Genomic DNA, 18,037 nt, shown 5'->3' on the forward strand with positions numbered 1-18,037 from the left:
TCAGTAATACACTTTTTAATGGAATTTGTTTGCCACAGCTAAGCATTTTGATTATTCATCATATAGTGATTTAAAATGGGACCAAATATTGATGGCACACTGTCATACACAGTGTGTTGTGTAGGCAAATGACTCTTCTAATATTTCATTATATAATAATATTTATTAAGGTCCATTTTCCTATCAAAAAGAAATGAGGAATATTGGGAAGTTACAAATGTTTATTGGCATGTAAAATACTAATGGCCAAATTACGAATCTGGTGGTCTGAGGACCGCCAGAACGGTATTGACGTAGCGGTGGTGGTCCAGCCACCGCCGAACTGGCGGTCAGACCGCCCTATTAGGACTTGGGCAGTCAGAAAGTAATTGAACCGTCGGCTCCACTAGGGAAACGCTGTTCCCTGACGGTGGCGTGGAGGTCAGGGGCTGCAGCTGCGGCACTGCTATGCATATTACAAGTTTCAGGACAGCCAGCGGTTTCATGGAGGTTTTTCCTACATTAAAAGGCTGGTGGTGCTGAAACAAAGGGGGCCCTACAGGGTCCCCTGTGCCCTCTCACATTGGAAATGCATGCAGGGGGGCACAACATGTGCCCCGCTGTGTGCATGCACCCAGGTTCCTGCATGGCATGGACTTTCGAGTCCATGCCGTGCAGGAACCCCGTATGGCATTCCCATTGTGATGCCTCTTTGAAAGGCACCCCCGCCTTAGAAAGATTCACTGCATCGGGTCAGCCATGCCTTCCACCCGTCAGACCACAAGATTACTTGTAATCTGGCGGGTGGGCATCAGCGACTCTTGGCAGTGCAGGGGCACGGTGGTGGTGGGTCGTCCGCCCCTGCACTGCCAAAAGACATAATTAGGCCCTAAATGTTTATGTTACACTTGTGCTGCTCTGCAGTTGATATTTTTTTCTGCACTCATGTGTAACATTTCATGCAAAATATGTATGCAGGTCATAATGTAAGTGTGTGTAGAAACTGCACTCTAAATACATATATTGCGGGATGAAAATTGTGGACACTATTTTTCATATAATAATATTTTTTTACATACATGGCACTCAGAGAAATCCTTGCATTATATGGGTGTTAAGATACATACAAAGAGCACGTTCCAAGATATTTAAAAATGCCAAACATGTGTGTTGCTCTACCCAGGGCACTCCATTCATACTCCTTAGGGTATGCCCAAAATCCTAGGACGATTTAACAACATAAATGTGAAACGTTTGTCTGTACTAGCTCAAAGGAATCTCAGAGACACAGGGCATTACAAGTCCTGTTTACAATTGAAGATGGACATAAATTGGTTACTTGGTTCCACAAAGCATTACTGTAGACAACCAAGGGCAGTGATCCCGAACAATTTTCAGAGCTGGAGTGCTGCCATCAATGTTACATCACTGAAGTCATAGGGACTGTGAACAATCCAAGAGAATCAAGCCACGGAGGAGAGAAAGGTAAAGGATGGTTTTTCACCCAAAAAATGTCTGACAGAGACAAAAGACTTTATGAAATATTCAAAAATTTGAAAAACTAACACCACACACTTTTTAAATTTTATGAAGTACAGATAAAGAGATTATTGATTTTATCTTCTTCTGCCATAAAATTCAGAATCAATTTTCTTCCTTTTCTCCACAACTTTCAAACCGGTCTCCCAATTTTGAAGCACATCTAAAAGCTGTTGGGACCTTGTTTATCCTAATAAATATTCACTGTGCTGATTTCCTTAATATGCCTTTATGGCAGGATTAATTCATTAGAATTAATTACATATAATTTTGGGGGGAAATAATGGAGAGACCGAGATACAATATGGGTCCACAACTTATTTGAAGATGATGCGCCTAGCTAAGTTCCCCAATTGCAATTAATATTTAAGTGTCCAAATTCTTTTCAGTCTCAAATCTACCATTTGATCAACAATGTTTTGATGTCCTTAATACCTTGCAAGATAGAGAGGAAATATCTTCCAATGACTCATTCCTTCTTCTGCAATTATTATCCTCTCCAAAGGCAGCATTAACTCATAGGTTCTATTATCTTTCAAGTCCCCTCAGACTTTAAAACTAAGGTGGAATTGTCATGGGAAAGAGATTTAGCCCAGGTTTGGTCTGTTTTGTTCCAGGGCTGTAAACATGACTCGAACATTATTCTTTGTATATAATAGACTTTATGTTAATCCTTTTTCACTTTCCAAATTCTCAAAGGATCCTACTGATAATTGTTGGTCTTGTGCCATTCTTCATTGTTTGTCCAATAACTGAGTAATTGAATTCCCAAATAAATCATTGTTAGACCTTTTGTGGACTATTGCTTTTCAGCAAATCACTATCAATTGGAAATGCTCCTTAAAATCTCTGTGAGGGCCTGCTGATATGCAGTATGTCATAATCACAGGCTTGACAGAATTTGTGCTGGTTCGTCTATTCTTGTTGCTAAAAGAAATAAGTTATGGTTACCACTGACTTCTTTTCTTAATAATTTAGGCAAGGGTTCCTCTCACATTTATATTCTTTGACTCTTAAAATTAATTGTTATTGTTATTCATATTTAATATATCTACTTAAATAAATATTTGATCTTCAGTATACTCTTTTTTTATGTAACAGTGTTTTTGATTGTACTTAACAAATATTTTGATTATTGCTTTCTTTCTTTTTCCCCTTCTCCTTTCTCCTTGATCATCGTCCTTTCCTATTCTCCTCCTCTTTTTCTTATTTTTTTATAAAAGAAAAAACTGAAAATGCTTTGATTATATCGCTTGCATTTGGCTTTATTTCCCTTTTCAAACTGGATTGCTTTTATTAGTATTGGATTATATTTTCGAATTGTGTACTTAAAGTTGTGAAGATTGCTTTTTCCTAAGCATTATTATGATATTAATCATAGTGTTGTTTAAAAAAGTGTATTCTTCCAATTATTTTTAATAAAGCATTTTAAACATAAAAAAATCCAAGTACCACACAAAGAACAAGTATAGCAAATGAGCCACACCCATTCGTCAGGGGATTGGTAAGGATGAGGTATGTTGCTGGTGGTGCGCTATGGAGCATACTGTGGCCAATATATTACTAAAGCATGGTGGGGTAGTGCACTGTCAGTTTAAAGCCAGGACATTTTCCATTGAAATGGCCACAAAATATGCACTGACATGGCGTTATAGTGCACAACCAATAATGTGTGTAAATATGTTTCCAGGAAATATTTACTATTTGCACATCACAAAGTAAAGTATCTTGATATGTTTTGACTCTAATAAAACCTGTTTCCATCAAACTCCAAATTACAAGAACATTTGCTCCATTTGTGCTTTCCTAACTGCTGATATATGTCGAAATATTTGTACAGGTACTTTGCAGGTTTTTAAATGCTAACATCCTACATCCTATCATTTCACACTCCTTTTATCCCAGCAAGATTGTAAGATGGTTCAATTTACAAAATCCTCTGTCTTTGCAGACAGCAAAAGGAAACTAAACACCAGTCTTCATGTTAAAAGAATAAGCTGCAATTTGTCAGAAGATGTAGCCTGACATTTGAATGCACACCAAGTGTGACAAGATGAAAATGAAAATGAAATGCTTCAGTTTTGCTCATTAACCTTTTGAACTCCAGCTTGGTTATTTTGGGGATGCAACAGGACCCCTTGCAACTCGATTTCCAGCAGTAACTGTAGCACTCTGAGGTCAACTTGAGAGGATAACATAGGAATGGAAATTAAAAATAAGGAATGAGATATGGTCCTGGAATTCACATGTGCAGCTTAATTACCTCCACATCACATACATGACTCCTAAAAGAGAGAATAAAATGGCAGGAAATGAAGGCAAGATATGCTGCACATGTAACCATAGTGACGCCGATGTTCTCCATATGGTCTGGGGATGACCTATCATAGCCCATTTCTGAGAAGCAGTAATATACCAAATTGAAAAAAATGGAGAGGTCCAAATTTAACACACAGGTAAAATGTTTATTAGGTTTATTCCCCTGTCCTAAAGGCCAATAATGCTGGTCACAGTTTCCTGGACTTGTCACAGGCCCTAGCCAATGGAATGCATTGGTGGTTGACTGGCACCCTCTAGCCAATATATGGAAAGAGGAAGTTGTGAGGTATGTAAGCTGAAAGTCTAGTTCTTCATGGAGAAGAGAAAAGAGTCAATTAAAGAAGTCCTATAGCAGGACCACGCAGAAAAATTTTGAACTCATTTGAAAAAACCCCAAGAGTAAGTTATCAACAAAGGGAATTGACGAAGGTGGCTAGGGAGGTCGGTAAATATAAAGGTCCAGACCTAAATGCAGCAGGGGCTGGTAATTTGAGCAGACGGGGGTGGGTGAGTGGGACAGAAACACACACACACGCACTCTAATCCATCTACATTCACATTCACATTCACACCCATACCCATACATTTACAAGCACTAGCACATATACATGTACACACCCATTCAGAGGGCACACTCATTAATACACTCATACATACACGCTTGCACCTATCATTTAAAATAAATACTTACTGGGCACAGATGTGATCTCAGGTGGCAGTAGGGAAGTCTTAGTGGTTCCTGTGGGATTTGAACTGTCGCCTTCTCTCATTGACTGACCTTGTTATGGGTCAGCCAATGAGAACAGGCAGCATTCCCTTACTCATCACAGAATGGGATGGGTTCAGTGAGACTGCTGCCTCAACCCCACTCTGTGACTGAAGTCACTAATGGGAACTCGGCCCTGGGCGCTACATAACTGAAGCATCCAGGTCCAAGTCTATCTGTGACATGCCCCCTCATCATGAGGGGGAGTACCTCCAAGTGCTTTTCCTGGCTGAGGAGGTTATGCCCACAGGGCTGTGAAATCTTCAGCCCAGCAAAGTTTAGCTCAGGCAGCCAGGCACCTGCGCATAAACAGCGCCTTTCTGCCTGACTCAATTATTAAGGAGTGTCTTTCAGGCTGACCTTTGCTCAGCCTGAAAGACACTCTTTATGTTTGTAAAAAGGTGGGGGGCTGGGTCCCTTCATCCTTAAGTATGGGCCATTCATATCGGATTGTGCAATTACAATTTAACTTTGCAATGTGAAAATACATGCAGATTGAGTATGAAAGGTGTCAACGTGCCTTGCACGTATATTGTACAGAAAAGGAATTTTTATTGAAAAACGTTGTTTAATTGATGTTTATACAATTAATATTGCAGGTCTGGATGTTCTGAGACAGAAACTCCCCCCCAAAAATGTAACATTAATGGTAAAATGAAGAACACTAGAGATATATATTGGTTTTGCTATATGTTACTAGAACAATCAGAAAACCAATATAACATGTTTATTTATGTGCAACCAGTAAAAACATATCATGATACAGAAACATCAACTCTACATAATACACTGTTAGTTTGGTAGTAGAAGGTATTGCTCCTTGTATGGTTTTGTTACAAAGACTTCCTTGTGAGGTTATCTAATTAGTCTGTTTCAGCATTGGCAGTAAAAAAAATGTTTTTCCTTTTTATTGAACATAAACAAACTTCCGTACATTGTCGGTTCATAACAGCAGATTTCGAGAGTCACAGTGCATGACGTGCACCCCACTCATAGGCGCCCACTGTGCAACAACAACCTTCCCTTCACAGAGTTCGTGGCAGCAATTTTCCCACGTCAGTGCACCCTGCTCCCTCCGGCCTTCAACTATAACCTCTATACTTGGCCCAGGCACCCCATATCTTTTCACCTTTCCATGGGCATCCCCAGCTCTGGTAGATCACCTGCTCTGCCCTGTAGAACCAGTCAAGATCTTTCTTTCAGGCTGCGAGTGTGGGGGGTGTCCCTGCTCCCCATACTCGGGCGATGTTCTTCTTGGCCACCCCTCTTGCCAGAGCTAGCCAGGTCTTGGCCCATTGTGGCCACGTCGTTTCGCCAGTCACACCCAAAATGAGCCACCTTGGCTCAAGCGGGACGTCCTCACCCACCACGTTCATCATTAATCGAGTTATACCTTCCCAGTATATTTGGATCCTAGGGCAGGACCACAGTATATGAAAGAAGGACCCTGTCTCGTCACACCCCCGCACACACTCGTCGGTCTCGCAAGTGCCCATTCGGAAGTAAGCTATTCGAGAAGCATAGGATCTATGGAGAATACGGAGCTGAATCAGCCGAAATTTTGCTCTTATAGCTATTTCCCGTGGGTATGTAGCGCCTCAGCTCAATCATTGTCCTCTAAGAGACCCACTGGCACTCAAATTTTTACTCATGGAACTGCAAACACTCATCTGTGCCATGAACTATATCTTTGGTTATGTTGTATGTGACTTCATCAGTTCCATCATCCATTATGTCAGTTACAGTATCCTCTCTCATGTTGTGTGTGAGGAAATGAGAAGTGCATTAGAGTTTTAATTTAGCTTGAAAGTTACCATTCCACATCTCTGTGTTATAGCTTCTAACTCAGGTAAAGTAATTCGTATATTAAAAAGAAAATTCCCAGAGTGAAACATAATAATTTGGGTAGCTGCTTTAAACAGATTAATACTATCACATGGAGTAGCTGATCGATTTACTGATAGTCTGATGCCGAGTTGCTAGGTTTTCCTGAGTAAAGTTCATTTTCTTTCAAAACTTTGCACACCCCAGAAAAGCTATAAAGTATCAAATCAACATCTTGGCAAAAAATTCTTGCAATCGAAACTGTATGTTTAGCGAGAAAATCCCCTTGTAACTTCGGTTTTTCACAAAGATACTTGCAAAACACAAAACAAAAAATAGTGAGAATGTTCGTCTGCAGGCCACGTTTTCCGAAGTTTAAAAACAAACTTTTCAACCATTATAAAGCATTCTGTAACCTCTACAAACCTTCAGGTGGATAATGTACATATTGCCTGTTCGTCTTTTTCTGCACCAGGTTCCAATTGACCTATGTAAATGGGGATATCAGAAAACTGAATACCTCCAAAATTGTCCTAAAATTTCTCACATGCCTATCCGTTAATATGATTTGATTGAAATTTTGTAGTGCATTTATCAGCACATTTTCCATTATGTTTTCTAATACAAAGTAACTGCTGTCATTAAAATGAAATATTAAGGAAATATGTGTGGAGATCAGACAAACACAAATTGCCCTGCTGCTGCCTTTGCACAAATGAAAATGTATGTTGTAAATAAAACCAAAGTGGATGTTATTGTCCCTATTTGCTCATATTGTACATGGAATCATAGTAACAAGTTAGGTGCAAACAATAAACAAAAATATGTGATATTTCTACGAGTAATGTACTTTTTGCTAAATTGCCTATATACCTTGGTTTTACCCATTTTGGTTGTCTGTGCATAGAGATTTGCAATGGGAAGTGTGCCTCAAGTGCAAAATTCATGCAAGACACTTGTTGCCCATCTTTAGCTGTGGTGCAACACTAGATTGTGTTTAGTGTTGTGATAACAAGGCTTTGTTAGCAAGTGCAGGACCAGTGACAATATCAGTGTGTGTAGGGCACAAGTCCGAAAAAAAGAGATGGGGGGACTAACCGAGTTAGGCAGTATGCAAGTGACATCATGTCGTGCGACATCACAGCGCATGATCAAGGATTTAAGCAGTCAGTGGTCAGCGTCAGATTGTGCTGTGGCCGGGAACAATGGATATCCAGGGGCACGAACGCTTTATTCGCCCGCCTTTCACCTTTCAGGATTTGCTCCCGTCCATCGATTCAATCACCTTTGGACCCACTTGCTTCAAATTCTTCCCGAGATTTGACTCCTATGCCCGGCCCCCGGATATCCATTGCTCCCGGCCACAGCACAATCTGACGCTGACCACTGACTGCTTAAATCCTTGATCATGCGCTGATTTATGCCCGCGTATATTCCACCTCTATTGGATTCCCTGCACTTACCTGTATTACGCCCAGCACACGTTAAACTATGACCATTGTCCTGATGATGGCCTGAAATTATATCAGGCTGAAACGCCGTCGACAATCCTCAGCAAAGAACTTGGCTTCTCTGTGGTCATCTAAAATTTGTTCATACCAGACTGTAAATAATCATTTCCCTTGACCACATTGTCATTATAATTGTTTTTCGCCGTTCACGCTGTTTTCACCCATTGTGTCACTATCACCAGCACGGCCAGTGCTCACTTGTGTGTTTTTTGGTCATTTGTACTTTTATTGTACTGTAGTGCTGTTAACTACCTACAATATATACCCTTTTTCTAATTTTCTTGTGGTCTCCCTTCCTTCTTTCCCCTTTCCTTTGTGATCTAGATCACTGCGTTGAAACTTGCTATTTTCTAAATGATATCCAGTTGAGACATTGTTGTTTTGTTAAAAACCATTGCCCGGTCTCTGCTGGGAAAACAGGCTTACTCCTGTTCATTGTTTCTTCACTATTAAAGTAAAAGCGTGCATTGCGCTCTGTATACAAGAAGCACCTGCCATTGTCCCGCAAGTGCTGTGTGGGCGCACTGCAAATTCAAGTGCCACCATTGCCCCACATTATTCATTAAAGAAAATAATGCTCACAGACTAACTAAAACATCCCCTGTAACGCGCAAAGTAAAAGATCCAGTCTTTGTGGGAGGTACCACTGGAGACAGGGCAGTAACAAGGCAGGACTAATAAGCATCATAATGAATCGGAAGACAGCATTTACCAAGGACAATGACACCAGCCAATGAAAAATATGGGAGGAGAGTGGGCGCGGCTTCCACAGCATACTCAACTACTGCATGCCTCGCAGAGTGAGCAGTAGGCCTGGGCGGTAAATTCCGTTCCACTCACAGAATTTGAGGAATTTTGGTAATTTTGCGTTCTGCGGAGAACCCGGAAGTGGCCAAAATTCTGCCTTCCGCGGCTTCGCGGAATTTTTTGCTTGTTTGCATTCTCAAAATGCCGTTCGCAGGATATTTCCCCCCGAGCACGCAAACAGCGTTCGCGAACAGGAAAAAAACATCGCGATCAAGCAATTCCACGTGTTCGCGGAATTTCTGCATGTTTTTGGAGACTTTTTACCGTTCCGCGGAGCTTTGCATTGCGCGACTACGCAAATTCCGCCCACCCCTAGTGAGCAGCGCATGTGCGCTTCCCTGTTAGGCATGTCCTAAATAGTGGTACTTAAATTATTTCAACGCCTCATCAGGGGAAGTAAGCTCTATATAAATGCAATTTGTTTTGTGTAAATACTGGGAAAGACCAACACATCTGACAAACTTACAGTGTATGTATATCTCCTAAACTGGGACTGAACAAAGTGAAAAGCTACCTCTCTTAAGTATGTGTGAAGTGCTAACAAGATTTGAGCCTTTGTTTCCCCTCCGCTTCATTTGCATCAGGTGTGAGGTTCCTGACTGCTCTCAGCCAAGAGACTCAAACAAAAGGAGGCCTGATGAGCCCCGTCCCCGCCTGCACGTTGTTGCTTGTTACAGATGGAAAGCAGACAACGTGGTGCAGGCGCTCAAAGTGTCCCGGTGTTTGGAAATTACACCGGGACTAGTTCAGCACATTATTCAGTGGGACCCAAATCCTTGGCAGGGTGGACGGCATTCACCCTGACGCCATCCTCCCACGGGTACCCCCAACTCATGCCCTGAGTGTGTGATGGATAAGAAGTACGGTGCTGCACAATTCTTTGCCATTCCTGCAATACCGCAGACCTCTGCACTACATTGTGTGAATCCTTGTAAATCTGGACCTATTACAGTGCAACGCGCAGTTTATTCTTAAATATGAAATAGAGAAATAGAACAACGTAGACAAGCCAATATTGACCCAAGTGGAATCAAACGTGCTTACAACTATACTCGTTGGCGGCTGACCCATTTCTTCCTTGTAGTACCACTCAAACAGACTCGACCGAAAGTGTTAGCAAATCCCACTGAGTATTGAGTGCTGAAAAATCATCAGGTTTGTAGGGTCTCTTTCAAGGATACCAATTCTGCTTTAATTTCCCTAAGGACGGTTCTAGCAATGAAAATGAAACTGACATTAAAATTGCATTGATGCAACCGACACACCACAGCGTTACTGCTCATCTGCTATGGACTCCCTCATAAGTAGAGCAACATAGAAAGATAAAACCTGCATTAAAGCTTTAACGTTGATTGTTGAACATTTTCACATTCACTTAGCAACCTCAAACAATGCACAAAGTATTGCATCATCCAAGCTTCCCTCCCAGTTACGCATTACCCTCACCTTGGAGAGCTGCAGGCAGTGATGGTCTTAAAATAACATAACGGTTGCTGATATTGATGATATCAGACCCAGGATGCATCGTGCCAATGGAGGTAATGAAACCCTCGTAAACCAAATGTATTCAATGTCCACCACGTTTTCTCACATAAGATTCGTTTTATTGTACTTTCGTTGAAATTATAGAACAAGGTGATTCCAATTTTCAAGTGCTGCACAATGCCCAAAAGCAGGATAGCTCCCTTTCAACTTTTGATTAACTTGAAAATATGGAGTGCGGGACATAAATCTTTTCATATTCTTAACATAACATAAACATGTGTAGTTGTAGAACACGTGTGCAGCTCTGGGATTCTTGGTACTGGAATAAAGATGTCCCCTGATTCGAACTTGTGACCAAGGGGTCAAGTAAAGATCCCTACAGTGGATTTAGTAGTCAACGAAGACAGGAGATCTAACCTTTCATATGAGAGGTAGAATGGAGTTTCCACTGTGCATCTACGAACTACCAAGGGCAAAGTTGTCTAACTTGGACTGACTATGTCGCCATAAAAAAACATCACCCACCCCTAATAATACTACAATACTTCTTCCACCTCTTTCATTAAAATCTGTATGTTGGGATCTCTACATGATGTAGGGTAATTGCGGTTGCTCCAATTTGGGGGCGGTAGGGCAATGAGGGAGGGAGACTGGGTGAGGGGAAAATATATATTTGTTAAACTTACCTGCTCCTGCAGCGGCCGCCTCGGTGCTCCTCTTCTGACGCTGCACAGCCTTGCAGGGAGCAATCACAGTGTTGCTCTCATGCTTGTAATCCATGGCGCTCGCTCAGGCCCAGGGAGCCTGGGGCTTTTCTCCAACCCGGCTATACAACACAGCTGGGTTGGAGAAAAACAGGTGTGCATGTCTGTTTGGCGGGCCTGAGACAGAGGGCCAAACAGACATGCACACTCACAAGTGCCCAAACACTCTTGCAGCGTGATGCTTGGCAGGATGGCCCCGCCCTAACCTCAGCTGGGAGTAATGAAAAATAAAATGATAATAAAGTGGTTTTATTATCATTTTATTTTTCAGTGGGGCGAAGCTCCTCCGCCATTATGTAGGAGCCGCCCCTTTGTAGGATTTCCACATTTCTGCACACACGATGCCACAAAATAGGGTCTAAATAAACCATTTCTTTAATCTCTCTTCCTCACACTCTTTCCCTCACTTCAAATGTTCTACTCCCAAAAACTGTTGCGCACCAGCACCTCAAAGCAGTCAGTTTGAATATGCACTTTATAAAAAGTAACCCAAAAAAGTACTGTGAATGATCATTTTATGTTTTTATTACATGTAAATCAAATGAGCCATGATCAGGTTTGGATTGGAAATCAAAATCAGCCCTGGAGAAAATTGTTTAAACCAGCCCCACACTGCAAGAGATAATGACTAGAATAGGACCTTTGGTCCATGGTTGGGTCATGGCAGTCTATCCTGCTCTGAAGGCAACCTCATAGCCAGCAGCCTCTGGGGGATACTGCAGAGTAGCAGAAGTGGCAATCAGACCCTAGCCAGCATGCATTATTTTACTATTTTACTGCACTTGTGGATGTGGCATCACAGATTCCTCACAGTGATGAAAGATACTGCTCTACCTCCACTCGCTTAGTTTTCTCCTCTTAAAGATGCTGTAGCTGTGTGCTGGTTAATTTAGGCTACTAAAGCAGCAGTGTTTACTAAGGGCTTTATTACGAGTGTTACGAGTTTCCTCTCTGCCATGGTTTTCAAGTGCGGATCCTCCTTCATGAAAGCCCTGGCAGAGAAGAAACAATGGGGGCACTACAGGGCCCCCTTGTGTCTTTGCATACTGGGGTGCATGCAGGGGGGCACAACATGTGCCACCCTGTGTGCATGCACTACATTTCCTGCACAGTGTGGACTTTACAGTCCATGCAATGTGGGAACTGTTTTTGGCATTCCTATTGCTGTGTCCGTTTTCAGGGCATTGCTGTGGGAACATCAAAGAAAAGCCCACCAGACACAAGAAATACTCATAATCTGGTGGGCAGCACAACCATGGATTTGGCTTTGTAGAGGCAGGGAGCACCAGGCTACGCACAGCCAAACTCCTAATCAGGCCATAAATGGAGCTCTAGCTTACATATATATCCATCATTGATGTAGGGTCAGCAGCACATTAAAATCAGAAGAATGTGTTTACAGAGTGCAACCAGTGCTTAATTTGTGCCAGGGCACCAGCACTCATTTTTGGAATGCTGGTAGCATTTGTAATCATCATGATGTCACAAAAAGATAGGAAGAGAAAGGGGAGTAAGAAGGAGCAGGAGAAAGATAGAGAAACACTGAAAAAGGGTTAAAGGAAGGATGCAATAGAATATATATGACCGAGCTAAAGAGACAAATTATAGGGTGGTGGAAGAAAGCAGCATATGGTGGAATCAATGTTAGACCGCCTGGTTTTTGGCCTCTGTAGCATTCAACAGCACAGGCGAAGGCCTCATAAGAAAACATTGGACCCATGCACTTGTTTTTATTGAGTTATTATACAAATTAAGGTTTAATCGCAACCTCTGTCTCTGACCCTGCCATTCCTAAACTAGGCAGTGAGAGTGAAAGCTTTTCTAAATGCATTGTTCATTTGGTCTTGCCCCCCTAGTATGGTTACATTACATGATCACCCACTGACATTCTGTCCAAGTTGAGGAATCCCTGAGGTGAGGTACAAGACTTTCATCTACAACAGTTGAGGGCAAGCTCCATCTGGAATTTAATTTCTGCTTCTGTGTTTGATTTGAATTCTGGGTGAGATTGGAGCAGTACCTGTTGCTTTGGGAGAATGTCATAGTCCCAGTGAGAAAGCTTTGATCATGAGGACCCGTATCTTCAGGCTGGTCACACACACTCCTGGATCAGACTTGCTTGGCCATATTTGCTTAGCCATGTCTGTACCTGACAACTGGCATCCAGATGTCAAGGAAAAGTGTACATTTTGATTACAGTAAAAAATCAAGATATGGCATGAACATTCTGCCACTTTAAATATCATTGTGAAGAAGAAGGCTGGAAAATAGTGAAGGGAATCAAGGCTGGGATTCAGCAGGACTTTGAAAACCCTTTGACATCATTACATTTTGGGCCGGTGCACCTGTCGAGGTATAACTCTCATGAAATTCCTCCACTTGGTCCCTACCTGCTGTTTTGGTTTGGAGGCTCCAGATGGTCGTGATCTTTGAGAAGTTTTAAATGAGTTTAAGACCTGTCAACCTTTACAAAATCACCTTTGGATCCCATGGAGAGGGGAGACAGAGCCTTATAGGGGCAAGGCAATACGGATAGGGGTTGAGTATTGAGCCCTACACTGTTGGAGCAGCTAGTCATAGCCTCACCAAAATGCACAAACAAAGCAACCTCCTGGAGATTGCAAACCCTCATTGGAGCTCAGCTATACAGAGCCTTTACTCATGATCTGCAAACCTACCTTGTTTCCATCTCACCTTGGGATTATAGTGTGATATCGGCTGTTTTGTGGGTAACTCTGCAGACCTGCCAACTCACACAATGCGATGTGGTCACTTCACAGTTTGTTTCACTTTGCATAACTTTTAGTTCCTTTATGACCTTGATTTTGCTTCTAAGTATGGACTTCAGATCCTGCCATTGTTTTCCTGTCCCCTCCTACCTTCATTGTAATCTTGAAGCTTTTCAGCCTGGCAACTAAGAGTTCAATATAGTTTATTACCAATGGACAATGAAAGTGAATTGCAAAAATGGCAGAGACAGTGAAGTGGAAGCATGCCTCCGATGACAAAGCAGGCTACAGCAGTCGCTCGATCATTACAGGCAAGGCAGTACTAATCCCACCTTAGTGTCAACACCACCCACATTCACCATGCACACACGTGCCATTGACCTCAATCAATATTGTGAATGTTATGCATATAATCTTTGCAAAAAACTCAAACAGAGAAAATAATCATGAAGAAGATCCTCTCTGTTCCAAGCCTCTGAACTTAATTTACACAATGAGGTCAGTGGGCATCTCACCTGTTGTAGCTATTTCACCCCACAAGATATAATCTGCTGCCTTCATCCAAAACTTTGCTGAAAAGTACAAGCCACCCTCTAGGAAATACAGGTCGTGGAGACTGAAGGTCTCCCCTCTCAATGCAGATCAAAATGGGGTCATTGAGGAGCGCCAGTTTGCGGCTTGAGGGGTCCCTCTAGATCAGTCTTACAGAACCCACCCTAAGTGGTACGCAGTGCTTCAAGGCAGTACTGCTACAAGGCAATACCAATGGCAGCTGGGCATTTACCATAACATAACATAACACAAACTCCCTGCCCATAGATTGTTAACTCGCAGCTTCTCTGTGCATGGGAAGTACAGTCTTTGCTCTTGGTTTAAGACACTGAGACGCGATTCATGGAAATTTGGAATGAGACCCTGCGATGAGGCACTGCCCATACTTGTCTCCGTTCTCCTGAACACAATAGTGCACAGCACCAGGCATGAGATCTACTGTCATCTATTTCTCTTTCCTCTCACGTGGCCCTCACAATGTTTCACTGGCAGCTCGGCATCAACGTGATAAAGCTGCATTTAAGGGAAATGACCTTAAGCATCAACACACAATATTGCCCGGATGCATGGTCAAAGGGCAGAGTAGAATGTGGTGCTGCAAGCAGAAGCAAGGACATGCACCTCCTCCCCCACACTGGGTGACAGCCAGGCTCAGCCAATGTCAGGGAGAGAGGCTGAAGGAGAGGATCCATGGGCTGTGCTCTTGCCAGTGCTCAGTTCATGAAATGTAGCACCCAGCACTGGAAGCCTGCTGGCCATATCAATGATCCGCGCTCTTATCGGGCCTTGATGCGGGAGCACCGAGCATCTGAGCTCAGTACAAAAATCAAGGTGCCCTGCGTTTATGTTTGCAGTGTTTACAAGTTAGTAAGATGATTGTCCGTACATTGCTGGATTTATGCGGTCACTCCTGTCCTAATGAACCAGGTGTATATCTTTTCTCTCTAATGGCAGACATTTGATCTGTTATAATTACTCTAATTTTCTTTTTCGGGAGAGAAAACATTTGAATGGTTTTAACTTACACATAAGCGGTTAGTTATTCCATGAATTCCTATAATTACAAATTGCTGTAAGTAGGGTTTTGTGCTTTGCTTACACCCGAATTGGGATTTTAAATTTGGCCACAGATTTTTCTCTTTCACAATAGAAGAAAACTTGACTTTGATTGTATTAGGGGTGTATTGCCCAACACGCATGCTGATAAAGTGGGGCCACAAGACTAGCCTTTTCACTGCATATGGCATCTGTTGAGAGTAGGTTCAGATTTAAAACCTTTCTTTCCTTAACTTTCGTACTTGCAGGCCTCTAGTTTATCAACACAAAAACAAATGTTTTTTAAAGTATGCTTCAAGCATGCTTTAAAAGCATTTGTTTTCGTATTATTTAGAAGCGCTGAAGTAGGAACGTGGTTGGCAGGTCCCCAGTAACAAAACTCAATGGTGTAGCTAGGGACTCTGCCGCCTTTGGCGGTCCCTGCATTTGCCACCCACGCTAATGAGCGGGAGAGGATGGTGCTGGCGATAAATTCTGCGTTTGCCCCCGGCGGCAAACGCATGTAAAAGCGGGCGGGTGGGGGGTCGGGGGTGGAGCGGTTGCCCCCAAAACTTGTGATGCTCTGGGCAGACCGCCCCCCCCCCCTTGCTACGCCATTGACAAAACTGCCCGAAGCAGTGAAACTGGCCCCTACCCTGCCAGCCCGCTTAAAGGCCGAGTAGCAAGTCCGGCCCTGATAGAATGTGATGCGCATTGCATGACTAAGAATGTCGTGAAACGTTCCATACTGGGTCAGTTGAACCCTGCTGGTGTGGGGACACCACTTCGACGAGTTGTTCTCCTGAATAAAGCCTCATTTACATTAAGGAATGTCCTTTCAGTTACAAACATTAACAAAGGAGCACTGGCGATGCCAATAGATCTGGCTTTAAAGGAATGTTGTGTGGCATGGTGAAGCATTACAAGTAAATAGCATAGCTAGAAGCAAAGAACTGTATTGGTGTAGGTTGATAGGTCAAGTGACAGTTGCACTTTCAAGCCAGACCTAAAAACCCATGTAGGTTAATGACTCTCCTCCTCCCATCTTTGCTGCTGGCAGAGAAAAGCAACATAAATGATCTAGTCATCTAAGACACTTTAATAGCATTCAAATGTGTGGAGGGGAAACACCTTTCTTGAGGGCGCATACAACTTCTGCCCAATCAAAACATATACTCCAGGCTCCCAACATCTGGGCGGAGCCAAATCCCTGTCCCTAGTTATACTCACATGCGTTTCTGGTGACAGCTGCGCTGTCAAGATAAAACAAGCAATGGCATAGCCAATAGGTCTCGCGTTTGGGACCTTATAAGTGTTTAGCCATGCAACAGTTGCATAACTAAATACTTATAAGGTCCCAAAAGCGAGACCTATTGGCTATGCCAAGCGGCCGCGAAAGTGAAAGTGACCCCATCGCGATCAAACATCAAAGCGGCCGCGAAAGTGAAAGTAATCGTGGAAAAAGCGTGGCGCGCACATGCACTGTAGCTCTAGGCTGGCCTGGTAGCACTTTTTGGAGCCCTCTCAATAAGTCTCGCCAGACCAGCGCATGCGCTGGGTCAGGCGAGACCTAAAAAGGGTTCCAAAATCCATTGTAAAGAATTTGTAACTACAACAATGATTTTCTCCTCAGTCGAAAACCTCTTTCCTTCACCAATAAAGAGCCTGCTATCACAAGAGAATGCACACTTTCATAACAGAAATATTTTTAATGAAGTGTGTTTAAACTATTTGCTTGAATCCAGTGAAAAGATCTCATGAAACCTTGAAATAGCTGTAATTTTTGATCAACTATTCCAGGGAAAATGTGAGAAACCATTGATTTGAATGTACCAGTGAATTCAGCACATCCACTGCCTCTGAGTGATTTTTTAAAATTTAATTTTATTAATTTATTTTGTGGTCGTTCTATGCCGAGTCATTGCTTGTCAGCCTTTGGTATCCCGTTTCCGCAGACACTTTCAGCACTTCTAATTTGCGACTTGAAGATGCGTTTTTGAGTTGCCAATCGAAAAAAGTAGAGGAATCTATCTGTGGTTTTATAGTATACTGTATTATTAATTTAAACTTCTTTTCATTGCTTTGCAAATGCGTGTAAAGGTCAGATAGCGTTTAATGAGCAAATAAAAAAGATGTATGGGAAAGTATATTCACGTTTAATCATTTGCGATGCCGTATACAAGCGCTGCATGGCAATCAAACTGGCCACTCTTTTTTAACAGCTTTTGCTGTAAATTTGTGACCATAATTCACGAATATGAGGTCATAAACCCATTGTCACTTGTGATAACGAGGCTGAGCTGGTCATTACTGTGGTGTTTATACGTCTGCATTTAAAAGCCCTTTGCATGTAGATTGATGCGGCATCAGCATTTCGTGGTCCATAAGTGTTGGGTTTAAGTGATGCTGGCTGTAGGTTCTGCCAATATGAAACCAGGCATCTAAATCAGCAGTTGTATGCACTTTTGATATTTGTTGATCTAGGTTTGGAAATTGCTCAGGGCCTTTGTTTATTTATTTTAGAGTAATATATGATTCCACCATGACGACAAATTAGAGCACTTTGCAGTGGTGTGTATATATGGAGGGTCCGTGGAATTACGTGGCAATGGAGGAAGTAATTGTGCAGCAGGTTTGTGTAAATTATGCATCAAGAAAAGGACAGTTTTAATAATGTGACATATTCTGTGGGTGTACCGTTTCTCTGTTGTGTCACTTTAGCACATA

At 42.4% G+C, this 18,037-nt stretch overlaps 1 protein-coding gene across 10 annotated transcripts in view; it reads left to right on the top strand.

Moving 5' to 3' along the window:
- The window catches only part of MAGI2 (membrane associated guanylate kinase, WW and PDZ domain containing 2), a 2,464,469-nt gene that overhangs the window by 282,775 nt on the left and 2,163,657 nt on the right, over positions 1 to 18,037 (top strand). The gene's annotated exons all lie outside the window — the stretch shown is intronic.

The sequence above is a fragment of the Triturus cristatus genome, chromosome 4_1 (genome assembly GCF_964204655.1).
Source record: "Triturus cristatus chromosome 4_1, aTriCri1.1, whole genome shotgun sequence".
NCBI classification, from domain to species: Eukaryota; Metazoa; Chordata; class Amphibia; order Caudata; family Salamandridae; genus Triturus; species Triturus cristatus.